This window comes from Chrysochloris asiatica, unplaced genomic scaffold, assembly GCF_000296735.1.
Source record: "Chrysochloris asiatica unplaced genomic scaffold, ChrAsi1.0 scaffold00046, whole genome shotgun sequence".
In the NCBI taxonomy this organism is placed as follows: Eukaryota; Metazoa; Chordata; class Mammalia; order Afrosoricida; family Chrysochloridae; genus Chrysochloris; species Chrysochloris asiatica.
This window is the reverse complement of record NW_006408564.1, coordinates 5,142,405-5,162,463: the sequence shown is the minus strand read 5'-3', so window position 1 is coordinate 5,162,463 and position 20,059 is coordinate 5,142,405. Positions and strand designations below refer to the sequence as shown.

Genomic DNA, 20,059 nt, shown 5'->3' with positions numbered 1-20,059 from the left:
GAAAGCGCAAATCTGTCTGGGTTGCATTGTGGATGCCAACTTGAGTGTTCTCAACTTGGTCATTGTAAAAAAAGGAGAGAAAGATACCCCAGGACTGACAGATACCACTGCCTTGTTGCCTGGGGCCCAAGAGAGCTAACAGAATCCGCAAACTTTTCAGTCTCTCTAAAGAAGATGATGTCCGCCAGTATGTTGTGAGAAAGCCACTGAACAAAGAAGGCAAGAAACCCAGGACCAAAGCACCCAAGATTTTAGTGTCTTGTTGCTCCTCGTGTCCTGCAACACAAACGTCGGTGTATTGCTCTGAAGAAACAATGCACTAAGAAAAATAAGGAGGAGGCTGCAGAATATGCCAAGCTTTTGGCCAAGAGGATGAAGGAGGCCAAAGAAAAACCTCAGGAACAGATTGCCAAGAGACGTACGCTGTCCTCACTGAGAGCTTCTATCTCCAAGTGGGAATCCAGTCAAAAATAAGAAATTTCTATGTGTGACAAATAAATACACTCATAATAAACCTTAAAAAAAAGAAAGATTTCAGACAACCCTGAATCTGACAAGTCTGTCTATGTCTTTTTCCAAGAGCATGAACTCACATCACATCACATTGTGGTCATTCTCAAAGCATTTCAGACTTTTGCATGATGCTATTACACAGTTACTACAGTAATGTGTAAACGTAACGTTTGTATGCACTGGGTACCCAAAACTCTGTGTGACTCACTTCACTGCGATACTCTTTATTGCAGTGGTCTGGAAATGCACCCACAATATCTCCGAGGTATCACTGTATTGCTATCCTTCAGGCTTACACCCAAATGGGACCTGTGTGAGAGGCATCAGAAATCACGTTCCCACACTCTTAAATTGTGTTTCTATAAACATAAAAGTTATAAGGATGAACTACTCCCTATGTTGATATATAACACTAAGATAAATTCATACCTGTGTATGGAAAACAACAACCATAAGAACTTGGAAGGAAAGTATTATTTTCGGTTTTAAATTCAATATTTAATTTAACTGCAATAACTTGTCCTTTAACTGAATGGACAGTGAAAGTGAACTCTCCAGAATTTCCATAATAGAATTGAAATAATGGAGAAGACAAACAAGGGAAAACATCTTGGGGACCACCTCCTATTTGCATCTACTTCCTCAGTTCACTCCAGACAAAGGCAGCCCAGCTGTGGGACTGCTTAGATCACAAAACAATACAAGTTACTTAAATTCTGTAGCCTGTGTTTCTGTAAACTTTTGCAGTCTATATGTTAACAAGAACATATATATATATATATATATATATATATATATATATAGATAGATAGATAGATAGATAGATAGATAGATAGATAGATAGAGAGTTCTGTTGTGGCGCTGTGGGTTAATGTGCCAGACTGCAAAGCCATTTAAACTGCAAGGTCGGTGGTTCAAGCTCACCAGCCCCTCCTCGGAAACCCTATACAGAGTCGCTATGGGTCAGCACCAACTCAATGGCATGTCACAACAACAACATATCATGTAGAAAATCTAGTCTGGAAGAATGCAGTTGCTTAAATTAAAAAAAGAGAGCTAAGTGGGAAACCTGAGGTACCTCAACATTGCTGTTGTTGTTGTTAAGTGCTGTCGAGCTGGTTCCGACTCATAGAGAACCTGTTAGAGTTTCCAAGGTGCAGTGGGTAGGTTTGAACTGTTGACCTTTTGGTTAGCAGTTCAATGTTTATCCTACAGTGCCACATGAGGAGTCCCACTTCAACATTAAGAGGATCCTCTCCGTAGAGGATCATTATGAGTTGGAGTCTACTGATGGCAGTGGATTTGTTTTGATTATATGTAAAATGTAGAGGTGTGAGTTTGGTTAGATCAGCATTTCCCAAACACTGTTTTGAGAAACCCCAATGTTCTATGGGAGCCGTAGTCACCTAGTGGGTTATGCATTGGCCTGGTAACTGCAGGGTCAGTGGTTCATATCCCCCAGATACTCTGCAGGAGAAAGATGAGGTTTTCTGCTCCTGTACAGATTTACAACCTCAGAAAACTTGTACAGGGTTGCTATAACTCAGCCATAAGTTGGACGAACGATTCCCTGGCACTTAACAACAACAACAAAATGCTGTGTGAGGAGTTTAGAGGTTAGAGGCATCCATAAGTGAAGAGTTTCCTTTCCTACACCCTCCTTGGAGTCCCAATGTGGGTTAGCATATTTAAGGCTATGAGAAGTTGTATGATAATGATTTATTTTCCACAGTGTTTCACTCAGTATATCTTAAATATTTGATGACACAGCCCTGGCAATGAGAAACTTTTTTTTTTGGAAACACTGAACTAAATTTCTTCTAAGCTCCAAAATTCTGAGACCTTAAGCTTCCCATTTCAAATACATCCACCCACCTCCTGTCCCCCACTAGATGGCACCCTTGAATGATGTTTACTTTCTTTTTTGACTCCTTTCTCTTTGGATAGTTTTGGTCATTGCTTTTTTCACACACCAGAAGTGTGCAGGCCAGTTATTAAAATTGATTTTAAGGCCATTCTGGCAACATTTTACAAGCCATTTAAAAGTTAGTTGTATCAACTATAGGGATAAATCCCAAGCCAAGATTGAAATCGTATATGAATATTTCTCACCAGAGCTAACTTTTTTTTTTTTTAAACACTGTTTGAACAGTATATATATGTCTTACTTTTCTAATTTTAAAATCACACTTTATTCAGTCAAAATTTAATTGGACATTTAAATTGTTCTATCAACTTGAAACGTTGAATTGTGAGGCTGTTGGGAACCAGGTGGCAGCTGGAGTCTACTTCTGTGGGTCAGAAGTATCTCAGAATATCAAAAACCATTTGCCATCAAATCAGCTTGGAGTCGTGGAGACTGATGTGTGCTCCAGTTGAGGCTTTGCTCCACAAGATGTTCAGTGGCTAAGTTTTCAAATGTAGATCACCAAGAGTCCTCTGAGTGGGCTCAAACCATCAGCCCTGCCCTTTAGCAGCTGAGCACTTGAATCATTTGCACAACCCAGGGATTCCCTTCAGCTATTATATGTGTAGAACTTTGGGTTCATTGAAATGTTACCGAGTTTAGAGGGTAGTGCACCTTCAGAAGGTCTCATTCTATAGGTTGCCAGTGTTAATTGGTCTCTTAAAGATTCTCCTTCATGTTCCAATAAATTTTTGATTGGCCCTGTATTAAAAATAATTTGTTATTAGCTATTAAGGTTTTGCTGGTCTGCAGGTCCGTTGGCCAGTCTGTCTTTCACTGGATCTCACTGTTGTAAGCTTAAACACTGTAGCAAACCCCCCAGCTTGGAGTTCGTGGAATTTCACACGTTAGTTTAAGTGTGCCCAGGAGTTTTGGAAAATGAAGGCAACTTTACTACTTTACTTAGGAATAGGCATGCTTCGAGTCTGTTCAACTGAAGGATGTTTACCTATTAGAAATGTGTGCCTTTTTAATGATGAAAAGGGAGCTCTTAAAAATATAATGAGGAGGCTTCTTGGACTGCTTCCTGAATTAGCTGAACTGTGAGTGTAGGGGGTTAGGGGAGGAGAAGCCAAATTCATAACTGGAACCTCGTTTTGTTCTTTCAGTGTTCACCTTTTGAATGTGAAATCTTTGTAAGTTTTCTTAGATCTTATTCCAGTAAAAGATTCTCTTTGAACCCCAAATAGTACCCCAAGGACATTAAAATTCTCCTACTTCCTAAATGTAACTTGTCTGAATTGCAATTTTCTTACCATGAATATCATATCTGCTGCCACCTCTTGCTTTATGTTTTGAGCTCTTTTTCTTAGCTTTTTCTTCCATCATATTCAACATGGTACAAGCCTTAGTTTTACCTTTGGGACTTAGCTTTTGGGGAGATATGGTATAAAACTATTGCACTATGATTATTAAGATCATTTGAAATATTTAATGCAGATTTCTTGAGTGGTTTATAATGGAAATGTAAGATAAAATGGATAATAATAGTTAATACTTATTTAACACTTACTGCTTCTGATTCTGTGCCAAATATTTTGCAAGTATTAGCTCACTTAATCCTTAAATCAACCCTAAGGGGACAGATGCTGTAATTATTGACATTTTCTGATGAATAAACTGAGGGTGAGGCAAGTTAAGTAACTTTAATAATGCTATACCAGTTGTAAGTGGCCCAGAAAAGATAGAAGATCTGCTCTCTCTTGCCTTCTGTTTTGCCACCATGTCAATGATACAAAATATTTGCATTTTAAATATTTTCATGAAATGACCACATGAATCTTTGCAAGCTAGACGAAGTGGCCACAAGGTAGCACAAAATCTGATAATGAGAATCCAGCTGCCAATTTTGCTCCATAGCTCTAGACACCAAGATTTCTTGGCCTGATGGCTTCATATTCAAATATGTTTGGCTGTATTTCTAAAAACACTGAGTTACTATACTTTGCATTAACAGTGCTTGGCTTTGTCTTTTATGCAGAAAGCCCTCCAGGCCTCTGTAATGTGCTAAAAAAGATCTCGTCTAAAAACTCATGAAAATAAATAACATAAAACTGTTCTGAATAAATTTGAGTTAAGTGAACAGAACCCTTTTCTGTACGCGTATTGCATATATGCAGTTGTGTGGGCCCCTGAACACATGTTCTGTCGTTGAGCCTAGGACCAATATCCTCTGTAGTAAAGGACATCTCAGAATTTCCATTATAAATTATTTTAGGAGTTTATAACTAATACTGTAAACATTCAACTTCACCTGGAACTCACTTTATTGTGTTTGCAGGACTAGTTATTACAAGGAAGCATGTAGATGCAAACTCAGGCTTTGCCTTCGCCGTTGGGGGTGTTTCCAATGTGGGCCTAGTTGTTGGCAAGGATGAGAGAGGGCTGTCAGAAGTAGATTCGGAGCCTCAAAGATTCAAGTGGCATCAGTTGGATTCTGGGTGCCTGAGGGGCAAATGAGAAGTTTCATCATTAGACTTGGATGTTAATTCTAAATAGGGTGCCCATGCAACGTAACATTGAATAATGTGCACACATCCTGGTTTTTTGAAATTATTGGTAGCAGTGGAAACATGATTAGGCAGAGGCTGTGAGTTTATCTTTACTGTCAAGACCAAGACCCAATTCCAAAGTGTATTGTTGTTGTTAAGTGCCATCAGAATAGTGCATTCAGTTCTTTATGTAGGTTTTTTCATTCACGCCCCCCTCCTCCTGAATGCACCATTATCGAGAAGAAGCCAAGCCAAAGATCAGAGTGAGAGGAATTAAAGTGCTCAGGTTCATAGAGTAGGAAGTGGCAGGACAGGTGACTGAGTAGGGGTCAACGTGTCAGCAACCTGTCCCACTGTGTGCCCAGACATTTCTGATCCCTCCTTTGCACTAGCAAACCTTTAATCCATCTCCTCTGATTCTGGGGGCTGTTAGAACCCCCAAGCTCAAACCAAACCAGTTGTCTTGAGCCACTAATGGTGATGCCATGTGTAGCACAGAGGGTTTACAATGGCTTTCATTACAAAGTATGTCTTTTTCCTTAGGCTGTAGTCATGAGCTGATAACTTTTCAAAAATTAATACCTTGACAAAAGACAGTTTACCACCAGTCACCATAGACTGCCTTCTGTCCTGGTGACCTCATGTGTGTCAGAGTAGAATTGTGTTCCAGAGGGTTTATAATGACTGGATTTTTTAAAGTAGATCACCAGTGCATTCTTCTGCAGCATCTCTGATTGGACTTGAACCTCCAACCCTTTGATTAGCAGTCAATTGTGTTAACTGTTTGCACCAGAGGAGCTGACATTGCAGGCTCCAGCTCTCACCTAGACATTACATTGGGATCACTGGAAATGAGGGCCAGGTGATGCTACTGTGCAGAGAAGGCTGAAAATCGTCATTTCATACCGAATGTATTTCTGTAGTGGTGTGGCCAATTTCCTCTTTTGTTGATGTTGTGGTTCACAGTCCCGTTGAGATGGCTGTGACCCTGCATATGTGTTTCCACGGAGCATCTGGTGATCTTGAACTACCCACCTTGCAGTTGAAACTGACTTTGCAGTATAGTACATCTAATTCATAACCTACCTATTTAAAATTGGAATCTGTTTGTGTTGTGCTGGATAAAAGTTAACCTCTAAAATGGACTTGCTATATGAATGAATAATTGTACTGGAACATAACTCCAACATACCCACTGCCATTGAGTTGATTCTAACTTGTCGCAACCCTTTGTAGGGTTTTGGAGGCTGCAGATCTTTATGGGATCAGAAAGTCCTCTTTGTCCTATATAGTACCTGGTGGATTCGAACTTCTGCCTTTGCAGTTAGCAGCCCAATGAGTAACCTCCTAGGCCACCAGGCCTCCTTATACAGGAACACAGGGAAAAAATATTTACCCTGGAAAAGAGCATAAGCAGCTTTCAAACATAATAGGAATCTGCAGTCATTATAAACAAATAGAGGGATTTCAGATCATGCTTGCAGCCATCATATAAACTTCTTAAGTATTGCTAATGAGGGATATCATTGCTGATGTCAAATGGATCTTGGATGAAAGCAGAGAATACCAGAAAGATGTTTATTTGTGTTTTATTGACTATGCAAAGGCATTCAAGTGTGTGGATCATAAAAATGTGGAGTGGGGATTGCAAAACACTTAATTGTACTCATGCAGAACCTGTACATAGACCAAACAGCATAGTTTACAATCAGATAAGGTGTGCATCAGGGTTGTATCCTTTCACAATATTTATTCAATCTGTTGTTGGTTTTAAGTGCTGTGGAGTTGATTCCTACTCATAGTGACACTGTCCAGGGTTTCCAAGGCTGCAAATCTTTGCGGAGGTAGAAATTCTCCTCTTTCTCCAGCAGAGTGGCTGGTGGCTTGAACCACTGATCTTGTGGCTCTCAGTCCCAATGCTTATCTTGCAGAGCCACCATGCTCCCCAGCTGAGTTGTTGTTGTTGTTATGTACCGTGGAGTTGGTTCTGACTCATAGTGACCCTGTACAGCGTTTCCGAGGCTGTAAATCTTTACGGGAGCAGAAAGTCTCATCTTTCTCCCATGGAACAGCTGGTAGTTTCGAACTGCTGATCTTGCAGCTCACAGCCCAATTCATAGTGGAAGTGATATAATAAGGGAGAACACATTGGAGGATCCAAGTCAGTTAAAAGTTTTCCTAAATAAGAATGGCTTCTGCGCAGAGTTGGGAAGTCCTACGTTTCTACCAAAGACCTGTACCGTCTTTGGTCAGTTACTTCATGCCCTCTGTGTCCTGTTCTCAACTGTAAATAGAGAGAATTCTTTTTTTAATTTTTATTTTGTACAAGTTTCTCTAAGATAGCAAATCTTCAGAGATGAAGTTTTAAAAACAATTTTAACATTAATCATTTAGTTTGGGAGTAACACAAATCAAGCTAACTTTCCCTTAAGGCCCATACAAAGTACCCACAAAGTATTTTCTTGTCTGACAACTTTTCCTTCTGAGGTTGCATTATTTTTATTAAACAATTTTAAAATAAAAATATAACTGCAAACTGTAATCAAATCAAGAAAGGAAGTGCATTGGCATGGTGTTGTTGTTAGATGCCTTCCAGTTGGTTCCAACTCAGTCTATATGCTGAACAAATAATCTGAGAATCTGGGCTGCATGAAGAAGAATGTGACATCAGTATTGGAGGAACATCCATGAACAGCCTGTGAGATGCAGATGACAGTGTTGCTTACTGAAAGTGTAGAGGACTTGAAGAACTTACTGATGAAGTTCACAGACCACAGCCGTAAATGTGGATTAGACGTTAACATAAACATGACAAAAGTTCTCATAGCTAGACCAATAAGCAACGTCATATTGTATGAAGAAAACAATTGAAGTTATGAAGAATTTCATTTTACTTGGATCCACAATCAACATGTATGATAGCAAACGCAGAGAAATTAAGCAAATTACACTGGGCAAGATACCTCTTTAAAGTATTAAAAAGCATAATGTCACTTTGAAGACTGTGGTGCACCTGATCCGAACCACTGTGGTTTTTTATCTTTCTTCATCTTACTTTTTAATACTGAACTTTCAATTGCACAAGTAATACATACATTTTCAAACATCCAAACCAAAGTAAAACAACCCAGCCCATTGCTGTGGAATCACTTCTGACTCATGGAGACCCGATGTACTACAAAGTAGAACTAGTTTATAGGATTTTCTTGGCTGGAGTCCTTGTGTAGCACAATAGGATACACACTGGACTGCAGGGTTGGCAATTCAAACCCATCAGACGCTCCGTGAAAGCATGATACAGGGTCAGTATGAGTTAGAACTGACTCAATGACACTAACAACAGCAATACCAATCTTGACAGAAACACATCCCTCCCTCTGCCCCCTCCTTGCCCTGCTGCCACTGTGTGGGTTCAAACTGCCAACCTTTGGATTAGTATTTCCATTCAGGGACTTACATTATCCATATAAAAAGAAACCTACTGCCACTAAATCCATTCTGACTCATAGTGACCCTATATAGGGTTTGCAGCCACCTCATATTTCTTCCTCAGAGTAGCTGATGGGTTTGAACCTCTGACCTTCCTAGCCATTGTATTTTCAGTCACCTGCTAAAGGTGGACAATAAATAAAGAAGACAGAATAAGAATTGATGCCTTTGAATTATGGTGTTAGCAAAGACTATTGACTATACTATGGACTGCTAGAAGAACAAACAACTCTGCCTTGGGAGAGGTACAGGCAGATTTGAAGTGAGCATGGGCTCACATACTTTGCGTATGCTATCAGAAAGAACCAATCCCTGGAGAAGGACATGATGTTGTTGTTAAAGTAGTAGTTGTTGTTGTTAGGTGCTGTTGAGTCTGTTGTAACTCATAGCGACCCTTTGCACAACAGAAAGAAACACTGCCTGGCTCTGCGTCATCCTCATAATTGCTGTTACATTTGAGCCCATTGCTGCTGCCACTGTGTCATTCCATCTTCTTGGCTGTCTTCCTCATTTTGGCTGACCCACCATTTTACCAAGCTTGATGTTGCTCTTCAGAAGGGCAGTGAAAAGAGGAAGCCCTTCAATGAGATGGCCTGGCATAGTAACTGCAACAATGGGTTCAAACATAGTAAGGATTATGTGGAAGGCACGGGACTGAGCATTCTTTCATTCTGTTATATACAGGATCACTGTGAGTTGGAACTTGATGGCGCATAATAACAACAACAGCAACAACTGTGAACCCACAACATTTTGTTAATCTTATTACTTGCTTTAAAAAATGTTTCTGACTTGACCTACACCTGTGGATGCAGTAGCTCAAAAAAGGGAACAAATCTTTACATGAAGGATCATTCCCACCCTCTGCATACACAGAGTAGACAGGAATGGGCAACGTGGACATTGGCCCCCAAATGAGGGAGCTACAAAGGCAAGAAGCGACTGGCTTACAAGCTTTTAAGAGGGACCCTAGATCCAGAGGGCGTGGAGGAAGGTAGAATCTCCGCTGAGTAGTATCCAATATGTCTGGGTGGGGCTGATGAAAGGAGATACGGTTAGGTCTCTTGGGGTACAACAGTGAATAATTGTTATCAGGGCTGATTCTGAGGGTTGGAAATGTAAAGGTAGATGCTTTGTAGCAAGGAGGGGAGCGATTGACTTTGCAGTCTAGGAGCGGAGGTCCTTGGAACCATCAAGGGAGAAGAGTGGAGAGCGGGACCCTATCCAGAGAAGCAGTGATGCCAGAGATGAGGGCAGAGATTATGATGTGCAGATATGGACTGGCTGGGGACTCTTGGCCCAGATAGGGAAAGGGGCTGTCTGCTGATGACTAGGGGGCAGGCTTTCAGGGTATACCCTTTGGTTGGTTGATGATGCATGGAGGGGATTGTAACTATAGCAATGAAATAATATACGATAGGATGAATGTAAAGCTAATGTTCCCCTATGTAAACTATCACATAATTCACAATAAAATGTTAAAAAAAAGTTTCTAAGAAAAATATTCTATAATTCTAAATTTTTAGCCAGTGAACTTAAACTCTTCACTAGCTTAGGTAGAGTCTGTGCTTGGTGTGAGATAAGCTCTAAACCAAAGTCAACCCACTGCCATTGAGTCAATTCCGTCTCCTAGGACCCTAAGTAGGCTTTCCCAGACTGCACATATTTGTGGGAGCAGACAGCCTCATCTTTCTCCTGTGGAGTAGTTGATAGTTTTGAACTTTCAACCTTACTGTTACAAGACACATTACTACCCAGGCTCCTTGTGATAGGCTCTAAGTCTTCTTAATTCCTTTTGTTGCAAGGTGTTCTGTCTCAGCCCTCTCTCATGAACATTTAAATGTCTTACAGGCAAGGATTTCATGGTGCTCTGTCCTTTGCAAGGGCTCTATGGATGCATGCTTTACCCAAGACATGTCTGCTTGTGCAAAGTAAAACATCAGTTGAGGAAAATACAGAGGTCATATTGGGCATCCATGGAATACATCCATGCCCAAGCCACATTAGTGGCTAAGTTGCTAAATAGTTGAATTTTACTCCTGAGAAAATGCAAGAGCTCCTACAGTGAAAATGAGGTATTCTGGAATGTACACAAGGGCTCCCAAATAACTGAAGTCCACAAAATAGGGAAGATGCGGAGAGAGACTGCTGGTCTACTACTTTCATTTCTGTGCATTTTCAGAAAGACTAGATGGCACAGTGGTTAAAAACGAAGGCTCTGAAATTAGGGACTCAGGTTTAGTAATTGATGCCATCCTCCCTAGCAGTGTGGCCTTTCCCAAGACACATATGTCCTTTGAGTATTTTCTCATCTTCAAAATGATGGATTGGGAGACGTAAGTGAGTTAGCTTATATAACAAGATTAGAATGGTGGGTGGCCAAACGGAGACCTCAATATATGCTATCTTTTACTATTACTATTATAAAATAAAACTGAAATGTTAGAGCAGTTGTTTTCATTAGGGAGTGATTATTTCCCCCAGGGGACATTTGAGCATGGCTGGAAACATTTTTGGTTATAACAGCTTAGGAGTGAGTGGGAGTACTACTAACATCTAGAGGGAGGAGGCCAAAGATGTTGATGAGCATCCTACAATGCACAGGACTACCCCCACAACAAAGAATTATACGCCCTTGACATCGGTGGTCCTGATGTTGAGAAACCTTGGTGCAGAGATTATTAAGAACACTTATTGTTGTGGTTAGGTGTCATCAAGTCAGTTTCAAATCATAGCAACACTATGCACAACAGAATGAAACATCCCCTTGGTCCTGTGGCATTCTTACGTTCATTGTTACTCTTGAGCCCATTGCTGCTACCATTGTGCCAATCCATCCCATTGGGGGTCTTCTTTTTTTCACTGACCAAAAACTTTATCAAAGCATGATGCCCTTCTCCAGGAACTGGTCCTCCTGATAATATGTCTGAAGTATGAGAGAAGAAGTCTCGCCATCCTGGCTTCTAAGGAGCATATACGTCTTCCAACACCGATTTGTTTGTTTTTCTGGCAGTCCATGGTACTTTTAATATTATCCTCCAACACCACAATTCAAATGCGTCAATTCTTCTATGGTCTTCTTTATTCAGTGTCCAACTTTCACATGGATGTGAGGCAATGGAAAATACCATGGCTTGGGTAAGGCACACCTTAGTCCTCAAACTGGTATCTTTGCTCTTGAAAACTTTACATTGGTCTTGTGCAGCAGATTTGCTTAATGCATTACTTTTTTTGATTTCTTACTGTTGCTTCCATCTTTCTGGTATTCTCTGCTTTCAGCCAGTATCCAATTATATCCCTCATTTTGTATCCTCAACTGAATCTAACTTGAACCTCTGGAAGTTCCCAGTCAATGTATTATTACAGCTGTTTTGAAATATCTTTAGCAAAAATTTACCTGCATATGATATTAATGTTTTTGCCCTGTGATTTCTGCATTCCCTTGGATCTCTTTCGAATGGACATTGGATCTCTTCCAATCAGTTGGCCAGGTAGCTGTCTCCCAAATTTCTTGGCATAGAAATAGGATTGGAGGAAGACTTATTATATTAACAACCTGTGATACGCAGATGATATAACCTTGCTGAAATCGAAGAGGACTTAAAATACTTACTAATGAAGACAAAGACTATAGCCTTTAATATTGATTGCACATTAATATAAAGAAAGAAAAAATCCTCACCAATGAACCAGTAAATAACATCATGATAAATGGAGCAAAGATTGAAGTTGTCAAGACAACTTCCCTGCCTCTAAAGGTGATTTCATATATTATCACTGAAGTGATGTTACGAAGAATACAATGTGGGTGAGAAATATGGTGGAAACAAAGCTTAATAAGTAGGTTGGGATCCAATTACTTTTATATACATCACCTGGCACAGAGTAGGCATTCAGTAAATACTTGACGCATGAATAATCATGGTAACTCCTTTTATAGAACATATATGGCTATGCCAAGCACAGTACCTCCTCATCTTTGTGCCTTTATTTTTCCCTTACCCTGAAGGCTTCTTTATTCATACTCACTTCTATTTTAAAACCTATGAGAAAGCCTCACTTATAAGGTCTCATTTCTTCTCCACCCCCTAGTCGCATCAGGATCAATGCCTTATGCTTAAGGGAACCAAAGGACTGTGTTCTTCTCCCCTTGCCTTTTGTTAGACATGGTCATAACTCTACCCAAATCCCCACTGTATTGTTACCAGCTCAGGGTTGCTATAAGTCAGAACCAACTCAACAGCGCTCATGTAAAAATGTAAAAATGAAGGGTAAGATGGAGGGCAAATAGCTTCCTTTGGAAATAGAAATTTGTCTGAATAAGGTACAAATATAATAGTTGTGTGTGTCAGAAGCTCTTTCAGCTTGATTCAGAGATATGGCACTCTTGTTGTTAAGTGTTTTTGAATTGGTACTGACCTGTAGCGACCCTGTATAGGGTTTCCAAAGAGCAGCTGGTGAGCTTGAACCACTGACCTTGTGGTTCAAAGTGACTTTGCAGTGCAGGGCATTAACCCACAGCACCACAAATAAGCCATTTAGTATAATTAACTGCTTTTACTCAGGAACAGGCACTGCTGGGAGCTGATAGGATTCATTGACAGTATGGCTCCTGCCCTCTAGGGTCTTGTGCTCTAGTGAAGGGCTCAGTAACCTTTATCGTAAAGGGCCAGATGATGTATTTCTTACACTTTTTGGGGCCATACAATGTTGATTATAACTCCTCAACTCTGCTGTCATAGCATGAAAGCAGCTGCAGACAGTATGTAAATGAATGAGCATAGCTGTATTCCAATAAAACTTTATTTGCATGTTTTGTCAATAAAAACTTGACCGACATGTCATCGTTTGTTGCTTGCTGCTCTAGAGTCTGCATGAGTAAATGTGTATGTTTATGTATATGTACATACATATAGAACATGTGTTGGAGTATGTGCTGTTGACTAGGAACATTGTAAGAAGTTTGAGTTGGGAGAGAAAACTGGTCTAGGGGATTAAGGAAGAAGTTTGATGAAGGAGGGACAGTGTGTTTATATGATTGCATGTATAGAATTTTTCTTCTCTTCATTACACTTTCCTATCAAGAAAGGTGTTTGTAAAGTCATTCATTTATCTCAACAAGTATTTGCTAAGTGGTCATTATACTCAAGCATTCATTCTAGCTTTGTCATGTTTCAGAGCTGGATGTATGTTCCATATTTCAGCGAGTTATTTTACACATTAGATGTCTCTGAAATTGGAATGTATCTCATAGATGATGGTTTTATTATAAGACTTGTCTCTTTTTGTGGATGTAAATGAATGATGAGGTCTTAACAGTTGATGGTAACTTAGATTTAGAAGAAACACAGTAGATGTGTTAGCTCTGTTAGGTACTTTCTAGAATAGGGCCATCTATTTTAGCTAGTTTAGCTTTTACATGTACATGTACTCAGCAAATACTTGACATAAAGACTCCGAGAGCATTTAAAAGTAAAGATTGGAAATATATACATATTTTAATCTAATACCTTATGTCCTGACAGAGATTACTTTACATGTCTCAGTTAATGTTTCATTGAACACTTCATGTCAAACACAACTTGCTTATCATGTGCTCTTTGGTGATGTTGGCTTGTTTCACAGATATCATTCATAAAAATATAACATAGACTGAATTTCAGAAATACACTTCTAAGATCTGATAAGGAAGTTGCTCATGGTCTTTATGTTCTTTGCCTATAACTTTCCCATTGTTTTAAGTGCAGGGTTTGAGAGCAGGCATTGGAATATGTGTGCTGTCCCCTAATTAATTTCATTGCTCTTGGATATTTTATGACTGTGAATTTCTTTATGTAGGACTCCTCTATGCCACCTTGGGAAGGTTCATCAGAGTTTTATTGTAACCTCTCCTTCCAGTGTTTATAAATCAATTAAAATGGAATACGAAGAAACTCACGCTAAAATTGTGAATAAGTCTACATTTCATTGCTTTGTGTTTGTTTTCCACATTCTTAAAGGAGAGTCTGCTTAAGAGCATTTATGATTCACAGTAGTAGCCAGAGATAATTTCAACCGGTTGCATGATATATGGGAATACGACATAATAGAGAAGCATTATTTATACCTCTGGTCAGTGGGAAAAGCTATTTCTTATACTACACTGAAGGTATAAACAGTGTGTATAGTAAGAACATCTGTCTTTACAGTTAGTGCCTGTGTAAAAAAAAATAATATGAAAAATGAAAACTCAAGTTAATGTTTCACAACTGGTATCTCTAAGTAGTTAATTCTCTAATTTAGTAATAGTAAAAAAAGATCCTCAGTATTTATAGTCTTTGATTGTTGTTGCCATGACTTTAGTTTATTTGTTCTCTTTAAAGTGATAGTTTGAATGCAGAATCCTGAAATGATCCTGACATCGTTTTGTCCCCATGTGTATTTTAGAAATAATCTGTAATGCAAGGTGGTAGTTAAATATTAATTGTGAATTGATCATTAGAGAGTGATAAACTGTGATTCTTATACCACATGGAGAATTTTATAGTGTGGTATTTGTGGTATTTTGTGTGTGTAGATCCCTAAGCATTTTCAAACTGTAGTTTTTCTTAATGAGATTCTTTTTATAGGGCATGTTACCCAAGAGGTATGAAAGGACAAGCTGGAGACTGCAATTCATTTGAAGGTTTTCTCAAGAAATAACTCTGGAAAAATAAAATTTACTTTTTTTTCCTTTCTGACATCTTGAATTGCAATTTTTTACCTTGCTTTTTCTTTAGGTACTTAAGTTAAAATATAATAACTTTTCAGAGCAGGTCCATACTGTTGAGCAATTGAATAGAGTTCTCTCATTTTTAGATTAAGAACTAGAAGCAGGCCTGCTCCTAACACTGGCAGGATAGGAACAGTGTTAATGAAGACCCATGGACCAAATGTTAAATAGCTAAGGGTCTAATCAAATGGCAAGCACAGTCAACTTGCATGCTTCCAAGGAGCCTGTAGTGGTCTATCTGGAAGCTACAGGAGAAGCTTGGTCTCTCCAAGGCCAGCCCTGTGGCTGTGAGCCTATGTGATAGCAGAACTTGCCATAACAGGACGGGGCTGGACCCAGGTCCATGACTTTTGAGCACTACCTGGACCCACCTGTCCCAGTATGGGGTGATCCTCTCAGGCTCCTCAGGGAGCCTGGGCAGACAGATTTTCCTCCTTTAGGCCCCACTAGTCTGACTCAGAACTTTTACCAGATTCAAAGTGCTTCCTCAACTACATCCCATGATTCGGGGAACTTAGTCTACCTAGACACTCATCTTGTCCCTGGTTTCCAATGGCAGAGCCTGTTCTTTACCCCCTCTCCCTCCTTTTCCTTTTTTCTCTTGGGTTCTCAGCCTAGCATCTTCTGACCTGACTTGGCCAAGTTCAGCCAAGTTCAGCTAATGAGCCCCTTCTATGAGCTCAGGAAATTACCCAATTAAAAAACAAAACAAAATTTGCAAGAATAAAGAGAAACAGCTCTTGTTTTGGGGTTTGTCATATCTGGAGCCACAGCCAAGCATAAGGGTCCCTCTGGCTTAGGCCTAAGTGAGGTTGAGGGATCAGACAGCATCACATAGTACATGCACATGGTACAGGCATGATGTTATCTTCTAAAGAGACTTTCAGTTCCATCTGCATCATAATTTACAAACATGCTTTCTTCTAATAAAGTACAAACAAAATGAAATGTCATAAATTATTTCAATAATGTGTCATTCTCCTATCTTAAAGGTTCCTTTTCCTTTTGAATAAAGAACCCTTGAATGTCATGTGTACACTGTGATTTTGAAAGTAAAGCTATTAAAACACTTGCCTGTGGGAAATTATCCTTATTTTAGGGTGAATTTTTGAGTTGGTATGTAAATCATTTCCGTCTGTCCTGTCATAGAACAATCAAAACAAACAAACAAAAGTAGCAACGTGACTTCATAGTTGCACTGAGGAGGCTGGGCTTGTGTTCTCCAGAGATCGCTTATAGTGGGGGAAAGCTAGATTCTTAAATGGATTTTTTTGTAGACTCTATGGGAACAGTTTGCAGATGTGGATGGCATTCTCAAGAAAAGACTTTTACAGTGAGTGACAGCTCCAAAACCTTCCCAGAAAAAGGAAAACATGTCCTTTCTCAACTCACATATCCTTTCTCCCTGATCAAAAGGCGGACTTATCCATGGTGGCACCTGAGAAATAAAATTTTTAACAAAGTTGCTTCATGGTAAAGATGAAACTATAAGTGAATATTAGGCCAATTAGAATGGGTCATGTGTGGTGGATTTTAAATTTCTGCAGCAAGAAATACATGTGATGTGCAGGAAGGGTGATGTCATTATCCTGTGCAATAGAAATCCCCATCATCGCTGGAAAAATACCAAGTAAAGGAGTCCTGGTGTGGCGTTGTGGGTTAATGTGCCAGACTGCAAAGCTGTTTGAACTGCTAGGTCGGCAGTTCAAGCTGACCAGCTGCTCCTGGGAAAACCTATACAGGGTCGCTATGGGTCAGAATTCACTCTACGACACTTAACCAACTAACCAACCAATGAAGTATAAAATGCAGTGCTAGGTTACAGCAGGTATTCGGGAGCGAGGCAGTTGATGACAATAAAATCTTCAATCTTGCTGATCTCAATGATGGGGATGGAAGGGAAGCACGAAAGGCTTAGGAGGGGAAGTGAAAAATGAGGATTATTTCTACCTCAAATACTTCCTTATAGGAAGTCGATGGATTGATTGTGTGACAGATGCTCCAACATGTAAAATACTTTAACATGTGTTATTCAGTACCACCAAGTCAGTTTCTGAGTCATCATAGTAATCCCCTATGACAGAGCAGAACTTCCTGATAAGGCTATTGTGACTGTGATTTTTATGGAAACAGGTTACCAGGTGGGTTCAAATCGCCAGCAAGCACTTCACCATTGTGCCTCCAGGGGTTTTTATATATGTTTATTTTCACATTGATTGGCAGCATTGGGCTTGTTTATACCTTTGGTTTTCTACCGGATGTGAGCCTTTTAGGACAGTTATCTGTTCTTTTCTCTGTTCCCAACAGAACTAATGAATCTTTGGAAATGAATTGAAGCTTTGTTACATAGCAGAGACTGGTGGGATGGATCAAAAAAGCTCTTACAGTATCACTACTGAGAGACCAAAGATAGCCGCAAATAATTAATGGACCAAGAGGCAGTTGTTCAAACAGAACATGGGAACACTGAATGGTTTAAAATTAACTGTGTGATACACTTGTATTCTTTTACCATACTTACTCAACCTGTATGCTGAGCAAATAATCCGAGAAGCTGGGTTATATTAACAAAAACGTGACATCAGGATTGGAGGAAGACTCATTAACAACCTGTGATATACAAATGATACAACCTTGCTTGCTGAAAGTGAAGAGGACTTAAAATACTTACTGATGAAGTTTAAAGACCACAGTCTTCCATATGGATTGCAGCTCAATATAAAGAAAACAAAAAGCCTCACCACTGGACCAGTAAACAACATTCTTATCAACAGAGAAAGGATTGAAGTTGTCAACGACTTCATTTTACTTGGATCAACTATCAACACTCATGGAAGCAGCAGTCAAGAAATCAAATGACACATTGCATTAGGCAAATCTGATACACAAGACCTTTTTTAAGTGTTAAAGAACAAAGATGTCAGTTTGAGGACTAAGGTATGCCTGACCCAAGCCATGGTATTTTCAATAACCTCATATGTATGTGAAAACTGGACAGTGAATAAGGAAGACTGTAGAAGAATTGATGCTTTTAACTTAAGGTGTTGGGAGGAGAATATTGAAAGTGCCATGGGCTGCCAAAAAAACCTACCGATCTGTGTAGGAAGAAGTGCAGCCAGAGTGTTCCTTGGAGGCCTGGATGGCCAAATTTCGTCTCTCGTACTTGACACATATTGTCAGGAAGGACCAATCGCTGGAGAAGGATATCATATTTGGTAAGGTGGAGGATCATAGGAAAAGAGGAAGACCCCCAGGGAGATGGATTGGCAAAGTGGGAACATCATTGACCTCAAGCGTGGCAACAATCATGAGGTTGTCCCAGGACCGGGCAGTGTTTCATTCTGTTGTGCATAGGATCACTATGAGTTGGTACTGACTTGATGGTACCTAACAACACTAACGACCCTTAAGAGAAGTCCTGGTTGGCACTGTGAATTAATGCCCTGGATTGCAAAGTCAATTTGAACCGCAACGTCGGTGGTTCAAGTTTACCAGTTGCTCCTCAGAAACCCTATACAGTGTAACCATGAGTTGGAACTGACTTAATGGCACTTAATAACAGCAACCATTAAGAAGTGGTTAGAAATAACTTGCCTTTTGGCTGCATGGGGTCTAAAGCAACTCTCAAAACAAGTCATTCTTACTGAAGATGCAAAATTCTCATAAAAGACCTAGGATGTCCTTCTCTATCAAAAATTTATCCTCTATAAAGGAAAAATATGACAGTGAAATTCACTCAAGGAGAACATTTTCTGTTCCCAGAGAAACAGTCTACTCAGCAGATGGCCTTCACATTTATTTATGTCCTTGATAGCCTCAGGATTGGAAACTAACATCTTGAAGAATGTAGAGCACAGTTGATTTTCTGAGTATGTGTCCTTCAAATGGAAATGTCTCTCAAGTGATAGTTGAAGAAAAAATATGGCAATATTGTCTGAAGACTGAATTTTTATGTAGGCGTTTACTGCTTGGATATGTGTTAACCAAGGATTACTCCCTCTTCCCTCCTTCCCCCAGTAAAGAGACATGAAGTGAGTTAATGTCATCAAGAAAGATTTCTACAAATATATATTCCCACTTTAGTTTACTATTACACGGTGTTCTTTGCCTAGAGCATTTTTGAGTCTGTTGTTGTTGTTAAGTACCATTGAGTCAGTTGTGACTCATAGGGACACTGTATAGAGTTTCCTAGGAGCAGCTGGTTGGTTGAAACTGCCAACCTTGTGGTTCCCAGTCCAGTGCTTTATCCTCCAGTGCCACACTAGGAGTCCTAACCACCTTTAATCAACTAATGTTAGCTTGTCCTTCAGAATCTTGATTAGTGGTCTCTTCCACAGGGAGAGCCTTTGTTGCATCCTCAACCCAATTTGGTACTCCCATTTAAGCAATCCTAAACCTTGACGTGCAAACTTGTAAATCTATGTGGTGTATTTGTTTCTGAGAGCTACCATAACAAAGTACTACAAATATGGCCTACAACAGCAGAAATTTATGTCTTATAGTTCTGGAGGCTAGAAGTTCAAATTCAGGTTGCCAGCAGGGCCATTTTATTTCAGAAGTGTCTAGCAGAAGATACTTTTTTGTCTTTTTCTAGCTTTTGGTTGTTTCTGGTAATATTTGACATTCTTTGGCTTGTAGATGCATCTCTTCCATTTTGCCTTCCTCTTTACATGATCATCTTCTCTCTGTGTCTATACAGCTTTTCTCCTTTTTATATAAGGATATCAGTCATGTTGAATTAGGATCCAACCTAGTCCAATGTGACCTCATGTTAACTACTAACATCTTTAAAGATCATGTTGTTGTTAGGTGCCCTTGAGTCGGTACCAACCCATAGCGACCTTATGC

General features: G+C 39.6%; 1 protein-coding gene across 1 annotated transcript in view; it reads left to right on the top strand.

Annotated features, from left to right (window-relative positions):
• ERC2 (ELKS/RAB6-interacting/CAST family member 2) overlaps positions 1-20,059 on the top strand; it is a 1,669,968-nt gene that overhangs the window by 328,225 nt on the left and 1,321,684 nt on the right. The gene's annotated exons all lie outside the window — the stretch shown is intronic.